This window comes from Chrysemys picta, chromosome 25, assembly GCF_011386835.1.
Source record: "Chrysemys picta bellii isolate R12L10 chromosome 25, ASM1138683v2, whole genome shotgun sequence".
Lineage (NCBI taxonomy): Eukaryota > Metazoa > Chordata > Testudines > Emydidae > Chrysemys > Chrysemys picta.
In genome coordinates, this window is record NC_088815.1 from 6034933 (window position 1) to 6048866 (window position 13934).

The window sequence follows — 13934 nt, forward strand, 5'->3', positions numbered from 1 at the left end:
TTGCCGCAGTGGGAAGGCTTGTGTGTTCCAATGACCCTGTGAGCTAGGCCTGAAGAAGTTTAAACTCCCGGTAGGGCTACACAAGCCAGACATGTCAAAAGGGTAGGGACGAGATGGAAAGCAGTCCATTGGTCTTCCAGGTTTGGGGTGGAGTGATAGGCCAATAACCTATCCTGGCAAAAAAGTCAACAAGGCAGCCATTCTGGCAGACAGCATGAACTCAAGTGCAAGCCATATATGTCCTGAAAAGGGGACCAGAAGCTAGGTCAGGGGTAGGCAACCTATGTCACACGTGCCGAAGGCGGCACACGAGCTGATTTTCAGTGGCACTCACACTGCCCGGATCTTGGTCACCGGTCCAGGGAGGTCTGCATTTTAATTTAATTTTAAATGAAGCTTCTTAAACATTTTAAAAACCTTATTTACTTTAAATACAACAATGGATTAGTTCTATATTATAGACCTATAGAAAGAGACCTTCTAAAAACGTTAAAATGTATGACTGGCACGCGAAACCTTAAATTAGCGTGAATAAATGAAGACTCAGCACACCACTTCTGAAAGGTTGCTGATCCCTGAGCTAGGTAGTAGAGTTATGTAGGAGAGCCACATTTTTCCCCCCTAAGTGTCTTGGGCCATCTTACTTTTTGCATGGGTTCCCCATTGATTGCTCAGGGGGATGATGTGTGTTTACTCATTTTCCCCAAATGCATTCGCTAGACTCACTGTGTTCCTGTACCCAGTTATCCTCGACAGATGGTGATGTCACAGATGTGGCTCGCCCTTACCCCCAATCCTATGTAGGAAGGGGTATTCACCACATGTCAAATCTGAGAGTTGATCCCATACACCAGTGGTTCTCAAACTTTTGTACCGATGACCCCTTTCCCATAGCAAGCCTCTCAGTGCGACCCCCCCCCTTATAAATTAAAAACACTTTTTTATATATTTAACACCATTATAAATGCTGGAGGGAAAGCGGGGTTTGGGGTGACAGCTCGTGACCCCCCATGTAATAACCTGGCGACCCCCTCAGGGATCCCGACCCCCTGTTTGAAAACCCCTGCCTACACTGAGTTCTATCCTGCAGCCCTTACTTGGGCAATGCTCCCATTGACTTCACTTGGAGGATCAAGTCAATTCATGACTACAGCCCCCATCCATTGTATTAAATATTATTTTCCCTTCAACTCAATAAATGGCACATGTCAACAGAGCTACTTGGGGTTTATATCAAATAACCGAGAGCAAAATATGGTCAATTAATTGTCAAGGGATTAGGAAGAAATTTCTCATAGGGGAAGGTTATTCCATAATTGTCCACTTGGGGGTTTCTTGCAGCTCCCTCTGAGACATCTGGTACTAAGCAGTGTTGGAGAATGATCACTGGACTAGGTGGACCATTGGTCAGATCTAGTCTGGGTGCGGGGGTCCTATGTTCTTATGTTTTCAGACATGTTGGCAACTTGCTGTGGACGCATATGGCACCATTGTAACTAATTAAGAAAAGAATGTGAGAGAGGGAAGGAGGGACTAAAGGAATGCAAAGGGGAAGAAGAAGAAAAAGAAGGGAAACAAATGCAACTTTAGAGTTAATTAGTGTTGTTTGAATTGAATTTATGCATATTCAGTCCTATGTTTTATTTAGGAACAGCTGTCAAGGATGTGATTTATTATTAGTGCTGTCAAACGATTAAATATTTTTGGATGTTTTCTACATTTTCAAATATATCGATTTAAATTACAACACAATACAAAGTGTACAGTGATCACTTTATATTTGTTTGATTACAAGTATTTGCACTGTAAAACAAATCATATTTTTCAGTTCACCTAATACAAATACTGTCATGGTAAAGAGATGTCATTAAAGTTGAACTTACAAATGTAGAATTATGTACAAAAAAACCTGAATCCCAAAATAAAACAATGTAAAATTTTAGAGCCTGCAAGTCCACTCAGTCCTACTTCTTGTTCAGCCAATAACTCAGACCAACAAGTTTGTTTACATTTGCAGGAGATAATGCTGTCCGCCTCTTGTTTACAATGTCACCTGAAAGTGAGAACAGGCATTCTCATGGCACTGTTGTAGCTGGCATTGCAAGATATTTACGTGCCAGATGCGCTAAAGATTCATATGTCCCTTCATGCTTCAACCACCATTCCAATGGATATGTGTCCATGCTGATGACGGGTTCTGCTTGATAACCATCAAAAGCAGTGCGGACCGACACATGCTCATTTTCATTATCTGAGTCAGATGCCACCAGCAGAAGGTTGATTTTCTATTTTGGTGGTTCAGGTTCTGTAGTTTCCGCATCACAGTGTTGCTCTTTTAAGACTTCCGAAAGCATGCTCAACACCTCGTTCCTCTCAGATTTTGGAAGGCACTTCAGATTCTTAAACCTTGGGTCGAGTGCTGTAGCTATCTTTAGAAATCTCACATTGGTACCTTCTTTATGTTTTCTGAAATCTGCAGTGAAAGTGTCCTTAAAATGAACAACATGTGCTGGGTCATCATCCAAGACCACTGTAACATGAAATATATGGCAGAACGCAGATAAAACAGAGCAGGGGTCATACAATTCCCCCCCAAGGAGTTCAGTCACAAATTTAATTAACGCATTATTTTTTTAACAATCGTCATTAGCATGGAAGCATTTCCTCTGGAATGGTGGCCAAAGCATGAAGGGGAATACGAATGTTTAGCATATCTGGCATGTAAATATCTTGCAATGCCAGTTACAAAAGTACCATGCAAATGCCTGTTCTCACTTTCTGGTGACATTGTAAATAAGAAGACGGCAGCATTATCTCCTGTAAATGCAAACAAACTTGTTTGTCTGAACAAGAAGTAGGACTGAGTGGACTTGTAGGCTTTGAAGTTTTACATTGTTTTGTTTCTGAGTGCAGTCATGTAACAACAAAAAAATCTACATTTGTAAATTGCACTTTCACAACAAACAGTACTTGTAAGAGGTGAATTGAAAAATACTATTTCTTTTGTTTATCATTTTTACAGTGCAAATATTTGTAATAAAATTCTACAATTTGATTTCAATGACAACACAGCATACAATATATGTGAAAATGTAGAAAAACATCCAAAATGTTTAATAAATTTCAATTAGTATTCTATTGTTTAACAGTGCGATTAAAACTGCGATTAATCACGATTAATTTTTTGAGTTAATCGCGTGAGTTAACTGCAATTCATTGACAGCCCTATTTATTATGTATATCTATTTTTTATTTTGCCAGCCCTTCCCTCTTTGATCTTGTTGGGTGTGGCCCAAAGAATAGGCTCTTTGCCGAGAGCAAGCCTGCCCCGCTAGTTATCATGCTATAGAGTTGCCCAATAGTTGCACAATTTATGTGACAGCATAGCCCAGAAGCCATTTTTCAAATGCTTAGAACAATATCACCAATTCCAAGCATTCACAAATAGCGAGTCAGGTACCCCCAAAATAAAGAGATGGGCTGGAAAAAAAATGAGATTTTTGGAAATAGTAAGTTTGGGGGTCTTTTTCATTTGCCTTCTGGTGTTTGAGCCTTTAGGCTTCATCTTTTCAAGCTTTCCTGCTAAAAACGTACCTCGTTCTTTAAAAAATGACAGCTAAGATTCTCACGTCATCACAGAACTCCAGGAGCTGGGTCTCTAAGAAAAACACCAACTATTGTTAGACTCACAATAAAATGGTGAGAGAGAACAGAATTTTGTAATTAACATCCCACTCCTCTGCCTCTGACTCATCCAATGACTCTGCCTCACTGAGGAACAGCCACTAATCAGCTGTTTCTAACGATATGGCTACACTAGCACTTTCGTCAGTAAAACTTTTGTCGGTCAGGGGTGTGGAAAAAAAACACCCTCCTGACCGACATAAGTTACACCGACAGACGAGCCGGTGTGGACAGCGGTATGTCAGCGGGAGATGCTCTCTGGCCAACGTAACTACCACCGGTCATTGGGAATGGTTTAATTATGCTGACGGGAGAGCATAGATCAGCTACATAGGAGACCTTACAGCGACATGGTACAGCTGTGCCACTGTAAAGTCTATAGTGTAGATATAGCTGAAATGATCAATACACAATGCTTTATATTCTTTTGTCCCCCAGAAAATGCATCTCTCTTTTCCTCACATGCTTTCAACAGGATTTGGGGGCACCCAAGAAATGCAGGCTTAGAGCATTGCAGGTGGGGAGTATATGTCAGAGGCCTTATTGTCTGAATTTATTTGTAGTTTTCAGGCTTGATTCTGATCTTTCTTCCACCATGATAGAATCATAGAATATCAGGGTTGGAAGAGACCTCAGGAGGTCATCTAGTCCAATCCCCGGCTCAAAGCAGGACCAACACCAACTAAGTCATCCCAGCCAGGGCTTTGTCAAGCCGGGCCTTACCTCCATTGACTCAGCACCTCTGAAAACCAGGTCACTTATTTAGGCTACGATGGGGTTAGATATGGAGTCAGAGCCCGGGCATAAGGCGGGCACGTCTGAACCTTTTGCCCATATTGCCCTAGAGTGAAATTCATTGTGGGGATAGCAGTTATGGAAGGCCCTAATGCTACAGAACCTGCTGTCTGCTGCTCTTGAAAGCAGCCAGGGTTGCACACCTCCTGCCGATGTGTTGTACTTAAAGTCCTGCACAGGATCTTTTCAGGGGGAATAAGGCAAAACGCCACATTTATTAGTAATACATGTATTCATTAACACTGTATTATATGCATATAATATATTACACTTACACTCACACACACAAACACACTCCGTCTTGTTGTTACCAATTAGTTGCTCCCCTTAACTGCACTGGCCAGGTGAGTTAGATGGGGGAGGGGGTGGAGCCGGGCTTCTGCCGATCCGGATCGATGCTCCCATGTTGACAAGACGAGACCCGGGGTCCTCTGCAAGACACCTCACTTTTATAGCAGCTTTCCTCTCATGCAAATCTACACCAGATTCAAACTCTGTGTCTGTGTTTATTGGTCCTTTGTGCTGTTTTCTTTTGAGTGTTGTCCCAATGCTGCAAAGAGGGTGTTTCCAAAAGAAGGTGCTTGCTTCTAACCCCCGAGGCCGTCAGTATGTCTGCTTGTCTTTAATGAGCCCACTTGACACGTTTTATTGTCCTTGGGTCTGGCTCCCAGCCCCTCTCCAACAGTTGAGGCTGTCTGGAGGTGCTGCCTTTCATGCCTTGTTCATCCACACCTCATTCATTCAACAGGGCAATTGATTAAGAGTGGGGGCAGGGGAGAGCTCTTGTTCTACTCCTAGCAAAAAGAAATTTTTCTTCTATCTTATTCTATCCTTAGGGGCTATAATATTATACCAAGGGCAATGCAAAGTTTCTAAATGAGGCTTTGATACAAAGTCCCATGAAAACAGAGGTCACACGTGGGTAGACCCACCACAAGGTTATATGAAGAGGCACAATGTAAAGACATATGAAAATTATCAGAGATTTATCTACAGATGGCACTGCTCAGCACCACACCCGATCTTCATAGACCCCCAAACAGGTTCCTCTAACTGATGATCCTTGTTACCATAGTATCTGAGCACCTCTCCATTTTTAATGCATTTATCCTCACAGTGCCCCTGTGAGGCAGGACAGTGCTACTGTCCCCATTTTACAGATGGGGAACCAAGGCACAGAGAGGCTAAGGGCCAGAGGTTAAAAGTTACTTCGGTGCCCAGTGGGATTTTCAAAAGCATCTGGGTGCCTAACTCCCATTTAAATCTGAACACCATTGAAAATCTGGCCCTAAGTGACTTGACCGGGGTTACACAGGAAGCCTGAGGTAGAGCACGCAGACTTGGTTTCTCTCAAGTCCCAGACCTGCCATTCACCCACCCCCAACCACTGAGCAATCCTTCCTTCCCACATGATGGATCTTTCCACCCTTCACGATGACACACAGCCAGAGGCCACAAAACCCTACATAGTATGGGGATATTATTCCAGGCCTGAGGCCATAGAGTGGCTGTGAAACAGATCTGCCTACTTGCCGGTGAGTTGAGGGTGAACTTTGCCTTCCAAAACCCACTTCCCTTAGCTTTGTGAGGGGGTGGTGACTGCCACACCATTAATGAGTTGATTGTCTGAAACAACTTGGAAAACATATTTACAAAATCTTTGCCGTTCACTTTTAAAGGAGCAATAAATATGATCTAGGATAAAATCAATATCACCATCCTCCTTTGTCCTTCTCAAGCACCTTTGTCACAGGACAGCTTGTCCCTGTGAGTAGACTGGGCCCCTGTGTCAGACCAGGTGAGCCCAATCCAGCCAATTAAAAGGGGCTGGGCTACACCTGGGCCTATAAAGAGCTTCTTAGAGGCCTAGCAGAGGGAGAGTGATCGGGACAGGCTGTACCTGGGGAAGGACAGCCATGGTGGAGTGGAGCTAACAGCTGTGGCAAGTCCCTAGAGCAGTGGTTCTCAACCTATTTACCATTGTGGGTCGCATCCAATACTACCTGTATGGCTCTGAGAATGTCACATGGGCCGCAGCTGTGTGTTGATTGGGCCGCAAGTGGCCCACGGGTTGAGAACCACAGCCCTAGAGCAAGGGCAGGCAGCCCTTCTCCTGAGCTGAGCTGACTAGAAGTAGGAAATCGCCAGGGACAAGGTGCCGTAGACTCCTGGCAGGGGTGGCCTGAAGCCTGAGAGCAAAGAATGAGTGTTTTCTGTTTGCTCACTTCTAAAAGAGAATAAACCTGCTGCTTGAAAGAGACTGGGCATGGCAGTAACATACTTGGCCGATAGTTGGGAAGACAGAAGCACCCACTTGGTGACAGCCTTTCATCGGAGGGTCTAAAACCACGTTACAAACACGAATGACACAACACCCCTCTTCTCTGGTTATCATCCACCTGGCACAGATGGGAAGCCAGGTAGAGAGAGATCGGGTAAAGTGACTTGCGCCAGTCTCACACAAGTCCCAGGCAGATCTAGAAATAGAACCTAGGAGTCCTGAGTCCCCGCAAGTCCTTGTTCATTGTGGTGGTTCTGCCCCACTCAGGAAAAAAAGATAAATAAAATCACAGAAAAATAAACATGCCTTCAGCCACTGCAATATGTAGTATTGTGACGGGCTGGATCACAGAACCCCCCTTGGGAGCTGCCACCTGATGTGCCAAGACTACCTCTGCCCCTGCTTTCCCTGCCAGCTCGGGACCCCAGCACCCTGTCTTGCTGAGCCAGACACGTCCGTCTGCTCCAACACAGACCCAGGGTCTGAATTACTCGCCCCAAAGCTGCAGACTTAACTGAAAACAGCTCACAGAAGTGTTCTTGTCTTTAACACTCAGATGCCCAACTCCCAGTGGGGTCTAAACCCAAATAAATCCGTTTTACCCTGTATAAAGCTTATACAGGGTAAACTCATAAATTGTTCACCCTCTATAACACTGATAGAGAGAGATGCACAGCTTTTTGCCCCTCCCCCTCCCCCCAGGTATTAATACATACCCTGGGTTAATTAATAAGTAAAAAGTGATTTTATTAAATACAGAAAGTAGGATTTAAGTGGTTCCAAGTAGTGATAGACAGAACAAAGTGAATTACCAAGTAAAATAAAACACACAAATCTAAACCTAATACAGTAATACAACTGAATACAGGTAAAATCTCACCCTTAGAGATGTTTCAATACGTTTCTTTTCTCAGACTGGACACCTTCCTAGTCTGGGCACAATCCTTTCCCCTGGTACAGCTCTTGTTCCAGCTCAGGTGGTAGCTAGGGGATTCCTCATGATGGCTCTCCCCTTTGTTCTGTTCCACCCACTTATATATCTTTTGCATAAGGCGGGAATCCTTTGTCCCTCTGGGTTCCCACCCCTCCTCACTGGAAAAGCACCAGGTTAAAGATGGATTCCAGTTCAGGTAACATGATCACATGTCACTGTAAGACCCCAAGCCTTCATTCCTCCCAGCCTGACTCACAGGAAGGTCTGCCTGCAAACAGAGCCATCCACAATCAATTGTCCCGGTTGATGGGAGCCATCAAGATTCCAAACCACCATTAATGGCCCGCACTTTGCATAATTACAATAGGCCCACAGAGTTATATTTCATATTTCCAGTTTTAGATACAAGAGCGCTACATTTATAGACACAGGATGAACACAGTAGATTATAAGCTTTGTAATGATACCTTACAAGAGACCTTTTGCATGAAGCATATTCCAGTTACATTATATTCACGCATTAGCATATTTTTATAAAATCATATAGCCTGCAAGGTCACAAGTATAACCCGTGGAGATGTGATTTCAGCCTTCGTTCTGGGGTTGGCGAGACTATATAATAATGGCTCCAAAGCAGCCATTGCAAAGGTGCTGGTACTTTTGGCAGAGAACTAAAGGGACTTCCAAAGGGCCTTCGATTAATGAGGGTGTGTGCAGCTAAAGGGACCCAAAGTAGAGCTATGTTACCCCACCTAAACTTGTGTCCTAAAGCCACAACAGCGAACTCAACCACTACCCAATGCTCCTTTTCATAGATGAATACAGTGCTTGTCCATAAGGGATACAGCATGACGGACGGGTGAGTTATTCCAAGAGATGTGAATGAGAGGAAGGTACAGAAAGTGCCATTGAAAACACAGTAGTTGTCCCTCCACCGTAGGGTGACCAGACAGCAAGTGTAAAAAATCGGGACAGGGGGTGCGGGGGTAATAGGTGCCCATATAAGAAAAAGCCCCCCAAATTGGGACTGCCCCTATAAAATGGGGACATCTGGTAACCCTACTCCACAGCGATTGTGGTACTAATGGATCTCCTAAGTATAGGGATTACAGCAATGACCTGGTATGGTGATGGTTGAGTTGGCCGTATGACTACCGTACAGTGGCTCATATACACAGATACCTAGAGAGTAATAAAAATACATGATGGAAACACCCCACTAGAAATAAATATACGTTGCCAAGTAGAAATGCAATTCTACATCCAGTGTCCCTCACAGCGACATGCCCTTGGAATAAGAGTTTATTTAAACCGTCAAACAGGTGAGACACATGAATCATCAGCCACATGATGCCTTCTGGATCCAGGCATGTTCAAAATGACTCACCGCCTATTGGCAGCTCCATTCGCAGAGGACCCTCCGGAGTCAGAGAGACACCTGCCAGGAAAAGAGAAGGGATACGTGTACATTCTCCCCAAGCTGCTCAGTGAGCCGGGGCAGGAGGGATCGAGTCATGCACAGCGAGTCATCGGGAGCGTGTTGCATAGCAGGGCGGCTAAATGAAGTAGATGGAGTCGCTTTCCAGGGCTCTGAGAAAAACCACCAACCAACTCAGAAAGTCCCTAATGTAGATCGTCTGTAACCCAGCCATCACCAGCGCACCTAGTAGCTCAATACTGTTATTAAGACACATGAAACGCCATCCCTAGCTGAGCCGTTTGTGGCGATTGAACGCAGCCCCTTTGGATCCGAAAGCAGGAACTACTGCCTGAACCAAGGGATCTGAGCTTGATACATACACCTCCGCCGGCCGTTAGAGGGGGACCAAGAACCACACTGCGCTAGCAGGGGAAACACTTGCCAAATTAGGCCAAAGGGCACCACCCTGTCCTTGCTGCCCCGTGAGTCAGCCCCTAATACTTAGCTTGTAGGCACAACAAGTGTAGGAGAGCAGCCTGATGCCCCAACTAGGTATGCAACATCAAAGTAGGTGGGGAGAGGAGCATTACCGGAGATGATCCTCCACCATATCAGAAGAGGGACCAGACTCAAACTCGGGAGAAACTGAGAGGAAGGCAGTTCCTAACCCTAAAGACAACCCTTATCTGGGCTGTCATGCTAATGAAAGGTGCATGACTGAGCGCTCTGGAAAGCCAAGATCCTTGCGTAGCCTAGCAAGCAGTAGTGAAGGCTGCCATGGGAGGAACCACCTCTGGAGGCGATTCAGTCTCCCCGGCCCATTGCATCCTTGGCCTCCCCGCTGAGCCCGTCAGCCAAGGGTGTTTATTTTGTGATGTGGACACCTCACTGCCGGGAACTGGACTGAACCTGTCATTAGGGCTGGGATGAACCGATTTTTGTTAGTCAAGATAGTGAGCTCAACTCTCCACCCCACCTCACCTAAAGTCCCCGTAGCCAAGTCCCCCCTCCTCATCTCATGTAAGGATGTACTCATTGGAGAACAAAAAATAATTAGCGATAAACAAAAGGCGGACAGGCCAAGCCCTTCCAATTGATCAAAGTGAGAGAGAAGGACCAGGAGGGCATTGATCTTTTCACAGTTCATTTCCCATTCCTCCCCTGCTACTGCTGGCTTCTTCGTTTGGAGTCTCCCTTTTATTTCCCTCATTTCACACCCCTGAGTCTGCCCTGCTGGACCCCGATGCCTGTCTCCCTGCTAACTTCTGCTTGCCTCTTCCCTGTCTCTCACTCCTGCTAATAGCAGAGTACTTTATGTTCTCTGTCTCCCTCCAGCTAACTGCCTAGTTCCAGCGGGGTTATCACAACTGCCCATCTCCAGCTGCCACCGAATCTCCTGAGCCCAGCGGGCCATCCCATCTCACCTCACAGCGAACGTGCTGTTGGCTGACTGGACCACACCAAAGAAGGATGGGAGATTGCTCCACGCGCACCCCATCACCACCAACTCGTTCCACGCAAGCAGCCGAACAAACGATCTGACACTAACATCTTTGGAACATGCTCCCACGCTGTTGCACTGAAGTTCAACTCTGGTCACCCAGCAAGGAGAAAGCCTCCATATTCTGATACCGAGCCCCCAAGCCAGAGCTAAACGAGACTAGCAGGTCTGACATTCCGTCCAAGCGACATGGTGACGCTTACCCATTTTCTGGTACGTGACATTTATGCCATAATGCAAAGCAGAGATAGGACAAGCTAGGCCTGCAAACTGCAGAACATTGGTCACTATCATTCTACTGCACTTTACCTTCTCCACATCCCCTCTTCTCCGTGATCACTCTTGAGTCAATGTTATCTGTAGCTCTTATATGGCCATTTGTCTCTCTCTCCAGCACTGAAGTGCAGCCACCTCTGGGGTGGAAACACAACAGCCATTCTCCGCCACCAACACCACAGGAAGGAATGCCAAAACCAGCATATCCAGTTCAATCTACCGGAGAAACAGTCACAGGATGTAAGTGAACAATGATGATAAACAGCCTTCCTAGCCTTTCCTGCCTCAGTGTTCAAAAGCACCTGCGGGTGTTAGACACCTCCCACCCTTTGACTGTCAATGTGTGCCTGACTCCCTGTGGCACTTTTGAAAGCCCCGCCCCTTGTCGCTAATCTTGTTTAGACTGTAGGAGTGTTGGGGCAGGGCCTGGCTATATTTTCTCTGGGTGGGCTCCACAAAGGTCATTAGGTGCCTCTTGCGATCCACAAAACTCCTGCTCAGGTGCCGCCAAACCGTAAAGGTACCTAAACGCACTTGGTGCCGAAGTTTTTTCCTCCGAGCAGGCGCATGGCAGGCACCTGGCTCCTGCTTGAGCCCCCGTACAACGTACACATCAGGAAAGACTGGGGTTCGGCCAGACTAAGTCACACGCAAGACCTGATCCGGTAGGTGCCTACTGAGCGCACCTAAGATCAGGCCCCTCAGGTGAGTTCACACTTAACAACCGGGGGGGGAGGGGCGTGCAATTTAGCCTAGTGATCAGGGTACTCACCCCGGGTGTGGCAGACCCCCACTTCAGTCCCCCTTCCTCCTGGAAGGGGAGATGGGATTTGAACAAGGCTCTACCACCGCTTAGAGGAGAGCCCCAACCTCTGAGCTGCAAGGTCGTTCTAATCAGCTCTCTGGCCCAATGACTATTCCCATCTTCCCTTGTTTAATTAAAGTGGAACAACTTCAAGAGGCGCGATTGAGGGAGCCCCGCAGCTGAATATCCCATATGGGTTAGAGCACCCACCTGAGAGGTGACAGAGTGCTGTTCAAATCCTCTCTCTTCCCTGGAGGAGGAGGGACTTGAGTCGAGGGTCTCCCCCACGCTGGGTGATTACCCTAGCCACTAGGCTAAAGATTATAAGGGAGGGCCTACCCCCAAGTTGCTTTGTTTCAGGTCCCACATGCAACTTGGGCAGCTGAAAGCCTACCTTCCCCTGGTTCGTGGATTGCTAGCAGATAAACACCCATCGTTCCCCATGCATTGTGTAGAAGCCTAGGCGTCTAACTCAGGTGTTGTGGTCACAGTATTGTTCCTGAGATTTTCTAGGCCCCTAAAAGTTAGGTGCCTACGCTTAATACACAAGAAGAATCTACAACTTAGAGCTGGAATATGGCCGTGGCTGTGGGGCAGGGAATGCTGTGGGATCTTTGATAACCACGAGTGGTCAAGACCTTGGTGTCACATCTCAACAGAAAGGCAGCACCTTCAGCGGCAAAAGCACCCCCAGTCCTCCTTTTGCTGGATCAGCAACCCCACTGGCTTGAGTACCCAGGTATTCCTTGGAGCTCTCCTGTCTAAGCACTCACCAAAACGGCCACACGTAGCTTGTGAGAGGCGATGAGCACGCAGACGGAATGGCCTCCCGTTCTAGAGAGCTACCTGTCTCCTCTCTGGCGTGTTAATTATTTCAACTTGGCCAAGCCTGACCTCCTCCTCCTCTCTGTTGGCACTCAGGATCTGCTGAAAGGCAACACACTGGGGTGGGATTCGGATCTCATGCACCTGATTAAACTGAAGAGCAGGGAGCTGTGATACGTTCCGTTGTGTCACCCGAAGATCACCCAATCTAGCAAGTAACTGTACACCACGTGCCCTGCCACTGACCCGGCCTGCAGTTACATTCTCCAGTGCTACCATGATAAATAACCCTGCCGCTGCCGGTTATCTGCATTGCGCTAACTCACCCCAGCGTGGGAGGAGATCAGGTGCTACACAAGGCTGAGCTCTGCTCAATTCCTGCTGGGGAACAGTTTATTATGCAAATTGCTGCGCACTTATTTATAGCTCCCCCCTGTCGAGGGAGATTATTTTGAGGTGATGCTAAAGAAGTCGAATGGCTCGGGCTATTTTAATGGTGCATCTGGCTATTTTCAGACCTGTCCTCCTCTGCTCGTGCTTTGAACTGGCTTCCAAGTTCCGGGCAGTCATGGAGGTGGGGGAAGGGGAAGCTTGGGGAAGAGAAAGAAAGAAAGAAAGAGAATTTCCCCAACAGCTTGCAATTTAAGCTCTGTGGCCCTGCTGCCATTGGAGTCTTGACTTTAGCAAAGCTTTTGATACGGTCTCCCACAGTATTCTTGCCTGCAAGTTAAAAAAGTATGGGCTGGATGAATGGACTATAAGGTGGATAGAAAGCTGGCTAGGTCGTTGGGCTCAACGGGTAGTGAACAATGGCTCGATGTCTAGTTGGCAGCCGGTATCAAGCGGAGTGCCCCAAGGGTCGGTCCTGGGGCTGGTTTTGTCTAACATCTTTATTAATGATCTGGATGATGGGGTTAATTGCACCCTCAGCAAGTTTGCGGATGACACTAAGCTGGGGGAGAGGTAGATACAATGGAGGGTAGGGACAGGGTCCAGAGTGACCTAGACAAATGGGAGGATTGGGCCAAAAGAAATTTGGTGAGGTTCAACAAGGACAAGTGCAGAGTCCTGCCCTTAGGAAGGAAGAATCCCGTGCACCGCTACAGGCTGGGGACCGACTGGCTAAGCAGCAGTTCTGCAGAAAAGGACCTGGGGATTACAGTGGACGAGAAGCTGGATATGAGGCAGCAGTGTGCCCTTGTTGCCAAGAAGGCCAATGGTATATTGGGCTGTATTAGTAGGAGCATTGCCAGCAGATCGAGGGAAGTGATTATTCCCCTCTATTCGGCGCTGGTGAGGCCACACTTGGAGTATTGCGTCCAGTTTTGTTCCCCCCCACTACAGAAGGGATGTGAACAAATTGTAGAGAGTCCAGCGGAGGGCAACAAAAATGATTAGGGGTCTGGGGCACAT

The 13934-nt window shown here is 46.8% G+C and overlaps 1 long non-coding RNA gene across 1 annotated transcript; it reads right to left on the reverse strand.

The window, feature by feature from the left end:
* Nucleotides 1-7485: 7485 nt before the first annotated feature.
* Nucleotides 7486-12711, reverse strand: LOC122172293 (uncharacterized). Its single transcript, XR_010594872.1, has 3 exons — nucleotides 12470-12711; nucleotides 10925-11107; nucleotides 7486-9132 (listed from the first exon to the last, which is right to left on the reverse strand). It is a non-coding gene; the product is annotated as an uncharacterized LOC122172293 (long non-coding RNA).
* Nucleotides 12712-13934: the final 1223 nt, after the last annotated feature.